The sequence below is a fragment of the Trichechus manatus genome, unplaced genomic scaffold, assembly GCF_000243295.1.
Source record: "Trichechus manatus latirostris isolate Lorelei unplaced genomic scaffold, TriManLat1.0 scaffold00229, whole genome shotgun sequence".
Classification (NCBI taxonomy): Eukaryota; Metazoa; Chordata; class Mammalia; order Sirenia; family Trichechidae; genus Trichechus; species Trichechus manatus.
Genome location: NW_004444165.1, coordinates 2,781,618 through 2,795,195, shown reverse-complemented (window position 1 = coordinate 2,795,195; position 13,578 = coordinate 2,781,618).

The following is a 13,578-nucleotide window of genomic DNA, read 5'->3' as shown; positions in this document are numbered from 1 at the left end:
CTTTCAACAAACAAGGTTGTACCATGTTGAAAATAGGTATTTGCAATAAACAAGTTGTTGGTCTTGCAAAATTCTACCATGCCATCTCTGGGGTCATTTCTATCAACAAGGCCATATTTTCCAACTACTGATCCTTCCATTTCCAGCTTTCACATTCCAATCACCAATAATTATCAATGCATCTTGATTGCATGTTTATTCAATTTCAGACTGCAGAAGTTGTTAAAAATCTTCAGTTTCTTTGTCTTCGGCATTAGCGGTTGGTATGTAAATTTCAATAATAGTTGTATTAACTGGTGTTCCTTATAGGCATATGGAAATTATCACTGGCAGAATTGTATTTCAGGATAGATCTTGAAATGTTCATTTTGACAAATAAATAAGTGCTGTTCCTTTTCAATTTGTCATTCTTGGCAGAGTAGATCATATGATTTTCCCACTCAAAATGACCAATTTTTCTTGAGTCATATTTTGTACTTTCTTCATTCCAATTACTAGTAGATATTACAGTTGTTTTTTCTCATTTTGAGTCATGCCCCATCAGCAAATGAAGATTCCAAAAGCTACTTTGAGGAGGCAGCTTTTCCCCATTCTTATTTTGAGTGCCTTCCAACCTGAGGGGCGCATCTTCCTGCACTAGATCAGACAATATTCCACTGCTATCCATAAAAGTTTCACTAGCTAATTTTTTCAGAGTAGATCTCCAGGCCCTTCTTCCCAGTCTGTCTTAGTATGAAAGCTCTGCTACAATATGTCCACCATGGATGACCCTGCTGGTATTTAAAATACGGGTAGCATAGTTTCCAACATCACAGCAACAAGAAAGCCACCACAGTACGACAGACTAACGGATGCTTGGTGGGCAGTAACCTTAAAGTTATAAAGTGGATAACATAATATAAAAATTTCATTGTGAAAAGAGTGAATCTATTAATACATTTATTTAATGACAAAGCAGACGAAGCTGCTCTTGCCCAGTGTTCAAACAGCTGCTTGGCTATTCAAAGGCAAATCAGGCCAGAGGTAAGTAATAACAAATATCTTTATTGTTTTTACTAAAATTTTGAAGGTATATTCTTAGACCAATTTTTAAATTTATTTTACTAAGATGAAATTCACATAACATAAAATTAACTATTTTAAAGTGTACAATTCAATAATATTTAGTACATTCATAATGTTGTGCAGTCACCACTTCTATTAAGTTCCAAATCATTTTCCTCACCCCAAAAGAAAACTCCATATCTGTTAAGAAATTTCTCCTTATCCTACACTCCTACAGTGCCCCCAGCCCTTGCCAGCCACAAATCTGCATTGTTCCTATGGATTTACCTATTCTAGACATTTTCATACACATGGCATCAGACAAAATGTGACCTTTTGAGTCTGGCTTCTTTCACTTAACATAATATTTTAGAGATCCATCCATGCTGTGAAATATATCAGCACTTCATTCATTTTTATGTCTGAATAATACTCAATTGTATGTATACACCACCAGTTGTTTATTCATGCATCAGTCAATGGACACTTGTGCTGTTTTTACCTTTTGACTATTGTGAATAGTGCTACTATGAACATGTCTGTACATGTATTTGTTTGATTATCTGTTTTCAATTCTTTTTGGTATATATCCAGAATTGGAATTTCTGTGTCATATGGTAATCTTATGTTTTAATTTTTTTGATGAACCGTCAAACTATTTTCCACAGCAACTGAACCATTTTATATTCCCACCAGCAATGTAAGATGGTGTCAATTTCTCCACATCCTCTACAACACTTGTTATTTTCAGATCCTAGTGGGTGTGAAGTTGTACCTCATTGCTGTTTTGACTTGTATTTTCCTAATGACTAATGATGTTGAGCATCTTTTCATGTGCTTATTGTTCATTTGTATATCTTCTTTGGAAAAATGTCTTTTTAAGTTTTTGTCTATTTTTTAATTGGTCTGTTTACCTTTTTATTGTTGAATTGTAAGAGCTCTTTATATATTCTACATACTAGACTCTTAACAGATATATGATTTGCAAACATTTTTGTCCCATCCTGTAGGTTTTTTTTTTTTCTTGATAACGTCCTCTGATTCACAAACATTTTTAATCTTGATGAAGTCCAATTTTTCTACAATTTATCTATTGTTTTTGTGTTTGTGGTATCATAGCCAAGAATCCATTTCCAATTCCTAGTTCATGAAGATTTACCTATGTTCTCTTCTAAGAATATTATGTTATTTCTTATATTTAGATTGTTGTCTCATTTTGAGTTAACTTTTGTATGGGTTGTGATAAGGGTCAAACTTCAGTCTTTTGTATGTAGATACTCAGTTTACACAGCACCATTTGTTGAAGAGACTATTCTGTCAAATTGAATGGTATTGGCACCTTGTCAAAAATCAATTGGCCCTATGGGTATGAGTTTAGTTCTAGATTCTTAATTTTATTACATTTACCTATGTGTCTATTTTTATGCCAGTACTACATTATTTTAATTACTTTATATTTGTAGTAACTTTTAAAATTTGAAAGTGTGATTCCTTCAAATTTTGTTCAAACACATCTTTGGCTCTTTGTGAACTCTTGTAATTCCAAATGAATCTGAAGATTATAAGTTCTTTGAAAACAGGCTGTTGGAATTTTAATAGGGATAGCATTGAATCTGTGTGTCATTTTGTGTAGTATTCACATCTTAACAATATTAAGTCTTCTAACCATAAACATGGAATATATTTCTATTTATTCTTTTGGATGCTATTGTAAATAATATTATTTTCTTAATTTCCTTTTTGAATTGTTCATTTCTATTGTATAGAAGCTCAAATTATTTTTTGTGTGTTGATCTGATACTCTGCAAGTTTGCTAAATTCATTATTAGTTCTAACAGCTTTTTTTGAATTAGTTGCTATTATATAAAGAATCACATCATCTGAGAGTAGAGTGTTACTTCTTCCTTTCCAATTTGTGTTTTCTTTTATTTATTTATTTTTTTCTTGCCCAATTTCTATGACTAGAACTTCATCTACAATGTTGAACAGAAGTGGTAAAGGCACACATCCTTTCTTGTTCTTGATCTTAGAGGGGGAAGCTTTCTGTCTTTCATTGAGTATGATTTTAACCCTGGGCTAAGAACTGTATTAATCTGGTGATATTAACTATCTAAACATGTTGTTCTTAAACTTTAGCATGTATTAGAATAACTGGAGTTTTTGCTAGATTCAGATCCCTGGACTTTAAGCACAGAGTTTGTGATTTAGTAGAAACTGGGATAGTGTATGCGAATTTGATTTTCTAGCCAGTCTCCTCCAAGTTCTAGCTTTAGAACCACGAATCTAAATCATATATATCAGTCTAATTTGGTGATTTATCACCAAGCAGCGTTTGAATCCCATTTAGCCCACTCACAGGAAAAAAGAAAATGTTCGTCGGTTGCTATGAATACCAGGTTCTCTTGGCTTCTACAGTTCTTACCGGAAAAAAAAAAGAGTTAGCATTCTGGTTTTATACATCAATTTTTTTAAGTTTTATTAACTTGAGTCATCTGCAATAGTATTCAAATATGGGGTCTAAAAAGAACAGTTTTTTTTAGGCTGAATGATTACCAACTCAAAAAGACATGCTGTCTCTTAGCTGCCCTCTCCAAGTGGAACCCCAAGCAATAAAAATAGTAACTCAGTATCCCTAAGTAGCATTTCTATTCAAAACACTGGCAGGAGTAAAACAAAGATGTTCTTATAAACCAAAGATATTATTAAACCTAAACACTTTCACATTTAGGACCATTGCTATTTCAACAATATAAAAAAATCTCATATTTGTCATCTTTTTTTCCTTTACTCAGAAAACATATCAATAGATCCAATTAAAAATGTACGAAACATATGATCTGAGTAAATTACTTTTTTTCTGATATATTTTAAGGCTGAAGACTAGTCAATAAGTTGATGGAATTATTTTACAAGTTTTATACGGAATCTGTTGTTTCATTTCTCATATCATGAAGCCTTCACTTAGATTTTGTAAGCCTGGTAGGTGGTGTCACAAACATGAAGACAAAGAGAGATGTTAAAACAGGTATGGAGCTAAGTAAACATTTAAACCTTATACCTGAAATTATTTTTTGCAACATTCTTTAGATTTAAATACATTCTTTGTTTTTTAGAAAGAAATACTTCTTAAAAATATTCATATTCTCAGGTCAGGAAAATAAACCGTATTTGTCAGTTATATTTTCTTTTTACACACGCACATAAAAAGGCCAGTGTTTAGAACGTAAGGCAACATTACGTTTTATGAAACTGCCCTCTTTTTAAGCCTTGAAAGATCAAGGACTAGTTATTATGGGGATTATTTTAAAATATGTATTGAAATAAGAATGATTGCAAAGATTATCTGTCTATACTAATAAAAATGTACATTCTTTTAAAAATTAATATCACTTCAAAACCTGTTTATTGCTAAACCAGACATAACTTTTTTTAGTTAGGCACATATGACTGCATTTCAATTCTCATGCAATATGCATTTTCAGGTAATATTAAAATATTTTCACCAAATTAGGAAGTTATTTGCCCTGACCCCCCGGCTTCTCCCTAAATCATGTAATTGCATTGTCAGCACTACCTGATATCCTTGGTCTCTCTGGTTCTGTTTATTCACTGACTGACCAGCTAAAGCATTAATCAGTGGGTGTATATTATTTGATAAAGTAGTTACATAGCCTTGGCTGTAGTAATTTTCTTCCAGAAATATCAAGAATTAAATTTGAATTCAGAGCAATTAAAAAAAAAAAAAAGCTCATATAACAGTAAAAAAAAAAAGTTTTAAGGAATCTCACATAAAAGCTGGTCTCTAAATGATAAAATGTTATCGGACTGAACTCTCACCTTTTGTAGGGTTAAAAAATATTGCCAAACTTCTTTATATTTGTATACTCCTTTTACTGGAATGGGCATTTTGAGAAAAAGTTTAATGTGTTTCCAAAGTTTCAAATCATATCTGATTTAAACTTTCAGGAGTATGAAAACAGTGATGAAAATGAAGATTATTATTTGCCTGAATTAAAAATGTAGAAAATAAAACACCGCACAATTTCTTAAAACAAATATGCAAAAAACAAGAACAATAAAATACCTTGTTCCTGAAAATTTCACTTACCTACATTTGCTAATATGAATTTGGTCCAGTCTTGCTCATACACGCAGTTTGGTTTTTTTGTTTTAATTCAAAAATATTTTGGAAAATACAAAACATACACAGAAAAGTTATATACAAAAGCTAAATTCAAGGTAAAACTATAAGGAAAATAAAAAGTTAATAGGCCTTCCTTTTCCTTTAAAAAAACTCTATATTATAGATATATATTGAAGGAGCCCTGGTGGCACAGTAGTTAAAGCACTCAACTGCTAACCAAAAGGTCCCTGTTTGAATTCACCAGCCACTCAACGGGAGAAAGATGTGGCAGTCTGCTTCCTTAAAGATTACAGCCTTGGAAACACTCTGGGACATTTCTACTCAGTCCTGTAGGGTTACTATGAAATACAATTGACTCAAGGGCAGTAGTGTTTTTTTCGTTTTTGTTTTTTTTAATGTGTATATATATATATGTATATATATATATTTATGTTGAAATTCCAAGGAGGGATAGATCATGGACATATGAAATGCACCACGAAGGATGGTCACTTTGACCACTAAGATAAGGAAAAAAAAATCAGTATGAACATAAATCAGCCTTACATTTAATTTTTTTTCCAGGAAAACCTAAGGGATATCTTTTGTGCATCAATTTTTAGAAACCAATAAAACCAAACTGGAAGAAAAAGGAGAGATTGCTTTCTTTGAGTTAATTTGCTGATATTCTCAAATAGTTCATCAGAATATTTGAACACGCATTGCATTTGTTTGTATCTTGTCTCTCAGAATTAAATTGTGCTCTATTAGTCTAAAGATATACACAAGCACTTATTTTTATGTTTTTTGTTTCATTGAGCTAGTGTGGAAGAAGGATAAACGATCTGTCATCCCTGGCAACTCAGTCATGTATTCTCAGTTTATTCCATGAAAATATGCTCTGATTTGCAGAGAAGTCTATCCTTCATGGCAATAGGTGACAGTAAAGACATATTTTTATTACAGTGCTCTAATCAAGGAAACTGTAGACAATTGCATTTGAAATAGTCATTGAACATCTGCACATAAACCTAATAAAATTTCCTATCACCTGGGAGCCCTGGTGGTGCAGTGGTTAAGTGATGCAGCTGCTAACCAAAAGGTTGGCAGTTCACATCCACCAGACACTTCTTGGAAACCCTATGGGGCAGTTCCCTCTGTCCTCTAGGGTTGCCACGGGTAGGAATTGGCTCAAAGGCAATGGGTTTGGTTTTAGTCCTATTTTGTTATTGTTGGTTGACGTTTAGTCAATTAATGACATATACATTTGAAACCCCTAAATGACTTTGCAGCTGTTAAACGTTATAACTAACCCTCTATTAGAGTTAATATTTTATTAAACGTAGACCAGCTATTTCAGTAAAACATTTTTTGTTGTTGTTGACTTCAATTTCCAAATAATTTATATGTATCCTTAGGCTGGTCTGTTGCCATATCTAATCAGTGTTTCCTTCCACAATTCATATTAGGCTAAAAAATAGTCCCATTATTGTCACAGAATAGTATCTTTGGCTTTGCCTTCATTTCCCTATGTGAGTGTGGGGGTCCTCTCCAACATTTTTGACTCATTAGTTAAGCTACACTTACATCTTGGTTTTTGCTCTTCTTAGTATTTGAAGATAGCTCCTATTGCTTCTGCTATTAAAACAAACAAAAAGGTCAGCATAACGCATAAAATATAGTCAGTCAAATGGATTACAGCCATTTTGTTTATACTCATTGCCCTTACCCAGTGCTGCCCAGTTGATTCCGACTCATAGAGACCCAATAGGACAGAGTAGAACTGCCCCACAGGGTTTCCAAGGAGCGGCTGCTGTATTCGAACTGCAGGCATTTTTGTTAGCAACCAAACTCTCAACCACTGTGCCACCAGGGCTCCACTTTGTTTATGCCCATCAAAATTTTTGACATTTTTGTTGCAACCAGAAGAAGTCTGTCCGTGTTAAGGATGCATAGATCAACCATAATTATCCACTGAAGCTGTCAACGATTTTGGCACCAATGATAATTAATATGCATTCACTTTTCCCGAAAGATTTTTAAAGAAAAGAGATGATTTCATTTTTCTGCCTTCTTCCCTCAGTCTCGGCTATGAATTGTTAATTGATGTGATAACAACCTGATTGACAGGTATATCTCTAGACTTAATATGATTCATCTTCATCTCTAATACACCCAGCCCTTTGTTTCACTTCACTATCCCAAGCTTTATATTTTGCGTTTGTATAATTGTTGTTGTTGTTTGGTTTTGTGTGTTTTGTTTTACCTGATACTCATTAGGTCTCTGGTCTTATCCAGATTTGTCTAATAGTTTAGTCTCAAGTTGAGATCTCTGCTACACAGACATAATTATATAGGAAGGAATCGCCCATCCCAGGCATTTAATAGTGCATCTATCTAACATAATTACAGCCATTTTCAAGTTATTTCGTTATTCAAATAACATTTTCAGTTCCGTATTTCACAGAAATGCACGATTAACTTCTGACGGTAAATTTTTAACTAATTACAATATATCCACCCATGAAAGACAATTGAATATAAATGTTTATTAGCCAATCTGGTGCCTTCATTCATAATTAATATTATAAAATTGACATTAAATGCTTCGACACTAAACATAGGCATAGAAAAATTTGATAAGCATTTAATTATTCATAACTGCACATTATAATCCTTACTATATAAAAGCATTTAAAAATAAATAATGGGCAGGTAAACACAAGGAGGTAGTTAGCTTTATATTAAAAACATTTTTCATCTCTTAATAGCCAAGCCATCATCAGCACCCGTGATTGAAAGATATGCCATCTCTATGAACTTATCATTGATTTATATAATCTCTGTCTGCGTGAGGCACAACTGAATAAAATTCCAGGCAGATGTTTATAATAAACTCTATGTAGTTTACAGATGTTTTCTTATGACTTAAATATTTGCCTTCTGCCCATAATCTCTCACACTGAGCAATCCAGAATAAGAGAGGCAATTATAATATTTTGTTATTTTCACATAAAGCTCATTTATGCTATTTACAGCACAGATCTAAATACTCCTTTTATTTTGCTTTGTTTAAAAAAATTTTTTTTTTAATTTCTATTTCCTGGAAATAAATGTAACCCAAATTCCTGACATGCGTCTTACGAATATTTAATTATAGCTTCAAAGGGAGGTAAGAGAATAAAGATAATTCACCATTACTGCAAAGAACACATAGGATAAATTTTTAGGTTTGTAAAAAGTAACCTGTTTTTTTTGAATGAGTAAATCTCAAAAACATAGAAATCTAAAGTTAGAGATTACTTTCACCCTCATTTTGTTCAGAGCTCTCATTTTATAGATAAATAAATTGAAGCAACTTAGTGATTGATTCAGAATGAGTATTAATCCTCATATCTGTCTTTCTACGAGTCAATCCAGTATTCAATGCTAACCTTCTTAAAATGGAATTAATGTCTATTTTTATTAGCAATTTTAATTAATAATATTTATACTTCCATTTACGTACTAAGATTATTTTTGCTCTTAAGTTCCTAGAACTAATCTCTAAAATAGGTTTTACTCTTTTTCATTAAATGGGTATAAACAATTAAGACACATTTATTTGTATTTTACAATAATATTACATTACCCAAACTACATTGTAATTGCAGAGAAAATTTCAAGATAGGTTTACCTAACACAAAGTTACATTTATATTATATGGTTATATGGTTATTATTTAGATCTTCAATGTGCTGAAATAAATCCATTTCATTGCTTCATTGGAATACCAAGATAGTGATACACCTATGTTCACAACCAATACTATGTATGTTTTCAGCTAGATAATAGTAGCTGTTGATACTTTTGAAAATGTTGAGTAACACAGATCAATTCTAAATATCAAGGTAATTAGTTTGATAAAGAAGTATAAACTATTGGCATCACAAATTATGTAATGAATTAAAGAATGTAATAATTTTCTTGCAACCAGTGCTAATTTAATCACTTATTGATTTAAAGAATAAAAATCTGAGTAAATAAACTCCAGATTTTTTTTTTTTTTAATTCATGTGTTATTTAGCTGTTCCGAAGTCTTTTTGGGCCATGTCTTCTTTAAACTTACATGAACTCTTAACATAGGGTCTCCAATTTATAAATATCTGAAAAGTAAAAGTAAGAGTGATGCATTTCTCCTTGCTATAGTCTTTGAATTAGTTAGTGAATCTACTGAAAAATCTGCCTGGGATAGTAGTACATTTTTAATGCTCTGAGGAAGACAAAAGGAGCTCTGGTTAAGGTGTTCCACTGTTAACTGAGAGATCGGTGGTTCGAAACCACCAGCAACTCCGTGGAAGAAAGATGTGACAGATTGCTTCCATAGAGATTTACAGCCTGGGAAACCCTATGGAGTCACTAAGGGTCAATGGCAGAGGATGGGGAGGAAGTCAAGCATCTTTCCAGGGAGATGCACTGAGTTATATTTGGTGCCAGACTCCTTCATTCCGGAAAAGTTGTAAAAGGAGAAAATTAACTAATAGTGACCTGAAAAAGAAAATGTTTATATTCCCCTGGGAATAAGCAATCTTGTCCTGAAATGTGCAATACTTTATTTATTGCCTAACTGAGGGAAAGTACTTTCTCTTAGTTACAGACTACATTTTCAGCCGGTTACACAGGCCACAGAGGTAAACGAAGAAAACTAATCAATATAGTAATTATATGTCTGAGAACTTCTACATATTGCACACTATACCCACAATTACTTTAACTGATTTCAGGAAATTAGAGTTTAAGTAAACTTTGATTGTGGCAAAACTCTGCCCTATATCACTTTCAAGGTTTAATATTATATATGTTATATTACACTTATAAGCAAAAACCAAAATTCAATAATCTAAATTCTTCTAAGTATAGTTTCATGAACTATTTTTAGCAATAATTCTTTAAAGATCAGTTTTCCAAGTTAATAGCTTTATTCTTTTCCAAATTAGTATGAAGTTCTAATTTGAGAGAATTGTATTTAAAAAATTTAGACAGCATATGCACATGATAAATGTATCTAGAAGTAAAACAGAATTTAAGAAAAAAAACTTTTATTTCTCAAAGATTGTCAGAATCTATTAATACAAAATAATTTAGAAAATGTACCTCCAACACCAGAATTTATTAAAGTCTACTTTCTCTGTTATATTTATGCATATTTCAGTGTTATATATACCTTTTATTATAAACGCAAGTGGGATGTATTTTTTCTATGTAAACAATTGGATCTCAAGTAGATGAATTTCTGCTTTCTTTGACAATACATTCCATACTAATTTTTTAAATATTTTCACACTTGAGGTCTATTTTACCTAAATATACTAAACATAGCTACCACTTACTATCATCTTCTGTAAAATAAGTCTCTGTGCTTTGCATACTCTATCTCTAGTTTTGACAAATTTAAAAAAAAATTATTATTCCATTTGTGGAAATTGAGACTCAGATTAAGTAATATTCAGCCTGTAAATGAAAAATTCCTGCCTTGAAACCAGGTGCGTTTAAATACCCCACGCCGTTTCAGCTGCATTGTGGCAGCATTTTCATAGATTGGAACATTGATGTTCTATGATTTCCAATAATATAATAAATATCTTTGTAGTCGTTCAAAATATGGTTGCTAGAAGTCATCAAAAATACTTTTGATAACAATATTTTGCATTTCTGAAGACAATGAGTACCGTCAAGAGGAAGGAGATATGCTGTAAAGTGTATCATTTGCAATCTTTAAATCTTGCTTATAAAAACAGGAACTGCTGTGTTGAAGAAATCCTAAATGGGATGATGAACCACAAACAAATCTATAACTGTGATGTATAGGAAAACAAGAGATTGCCTAGTGACATTGGAAGTAATTATTATAAAATTTACACTGCCAAGATTTGTAGTTCCCTTAATTTACCTGTTATATGCATATACCTTATATAAGGAATTTTTAATAAATTTAAGTATGCATTTTAATAATATAGTATTACAGCAAAATAAATTGAGATCACAACAATAGTCACTTTTATACTAAATATTATAATTGATTTACAGAATAATTATAGGAGATACAGGTGGGGGATAATGCATGGTTTAAAGTCAAAACAGATGTGCCTCAGGGTTGTATCCTTTCACCATACCTATTCAATTTGTATGCTGAACAAATAATCAGAGAAGTTGGACCATATGAAGAAGAACAGGGCATCAGGATTGGAGGAAGGGTCATTAAAAACCTGCGTTATGCAGATGACACAATCTTGCTTGCTGAAAGTGAAGGGACTTAAAGCACTTACTGATGAAGATCAAAGACCACAGCCTTCAGTATGGCTTACACTTCCACTTAAAAAAAACAAAATCCTCACGACTGGACCAATAAGCAACATCATAAGTGGGAAAAAATTGAGGTTATCAAGGATTACATTTTAATTGAATCCACATTCAACACTCATGGAAGCAGCAGTAAAGAAATCAAAACAGCCATTGCTTTGGGCAAATTGGCTGCAAAAGACCTCTTTAAAGTGTTGAAAACCAAAGATGTCACCTTGAGGACTAAGGTGTGTCTCACCCAAGCCATGGTGCTTTCAATCACCTCATATGGATGCGAAAGCTGGACAATGAAGAAAGAAGCCCGAAGAAGAATTGACACCTTCGAATTGTGGTGTTGGTGAAGAATATTGAATATACCATGGACTACCAAAAGAATGAACAAATCTGTCTTGGAAGAAGTACAACCAGAATGCTCCTTAGAAGCAAAGATGGCGAGACTACTTCTCACATACTTTGGACCCGTTATCAGGAGGGATCAGTCCCTGGAGTAGGACGTCATGCTTGGTCACTGAAAAAGAGGAAGACCCCCGAAGAGGTGGATTGACACAGTGGCTGCAACAATGGGCTCAAGCATAGCAACAATTGCGAGGATGGTGCAGGATGGGGCAGTGTTTCCTTCTGTTGTGCATACGGTCGCTATGACTAGGAAGTGACTTGACAGCACCTAATAACAACAACAGGTTAATTTTACTTTCGGGAAAATTCACGTATGAATCAAATAAGTAGTGGAAAACTCCCAATTAACTTGTAACATTGTACAAATAAGATTTGTCAATAACTCTTTCTTGTCCTGTAAATTTAAATAAATAACAAGATTTAATATTTTTCATTTATTTTAAAAGTTTAGTAGAGTTAAAAATGCCTATACTGTCCATGCTTTAAATCTACAACCATAGGAAAAAAACTAATTTGAATTCAAAAACTAATAAAATGAAACCATCTCCAAATATTTTTGATAAGCTTTAAAAAATTGATTTTAAATACTACAAATGCTCAAATGATTCTGTTGGAATTTTTAAAGTTATACATAATAATAATGTCTAAAGATTAATTAAATACTACATATTTACTTGTATTTCTTGAACCTGTATTTTCTACCCTGAGAAAAATAACACTGTTTTGTTAACAATTAGTTTTTAATAAACATTAACTAAAAGAAATATTGATAAATTAATGAGCTACAAGATATAGAAAAGAGGAAATGTTATATTATTTGGGGCACAGGAATTTTGAATACAGTAAGCAAGATAACCCAATAGCCAAAATGGAAATAAATATGAAGAGCAATTTCACTTTAAAGCTACCAGAATCTAGTAATACGAAATAAAGGCCCTAATTTGAAGCACAGCATTGTGTTTGTAAATTCTACTGTAAAGAAAATAAATAAAAATATAATTCCTTTAAACCCAATGATTTAATTTAAGGAACACCTTTTTAATGTTTAACCACCAGGCTGCCATTCTTGTTGGCATTTACAGTGTCACCTTCTGAAATGGACCTTCCAACAGTGACCATTAAAGTGATGTCTTTGTCTGCAGATTTGAACCAAAACAAACCTCTTTGACTTGACTGAAATCAGCAGAAGATGTCATTAGTTTTTTAGGAAGTGGCAGAGAATGATGAGAAGGGTTCTTTATGTAGTATTATACCTGCTGCTTTTTTCATTAATACTTCATTACTGTTGGGAAAAAGGTCTATAGTGCAAACTTCACACCCTCAACTGGATTGTTTCATCAGTGTCTTTGGGCCTGGGACATTCCCTAATAATGGAAGCTAAAAATGATTTCTTCTTCTACCTTATCAGGAAAACTCTCTTTTCCAGGTACACAGTTTGCTTAGCTAAGTGTGTGTATTATACGACACCTGGTCAACCTGATTTTTTGTCTGTTCTGGCAAAGAGGGAATGAGGTTCCTCTTCTACAACACAAGAGCTGTGTGTACATACTCTTACCAAACATGGTGCTAGAGGTCCTAGTCAGAGCAATTAGGCTAGAAAAAGAAATAAAGGGCATCCAAATTGGTAGGGAGGAAGTCAAAGTATCTCTATTTGCAGATGATATGATCTTATACAC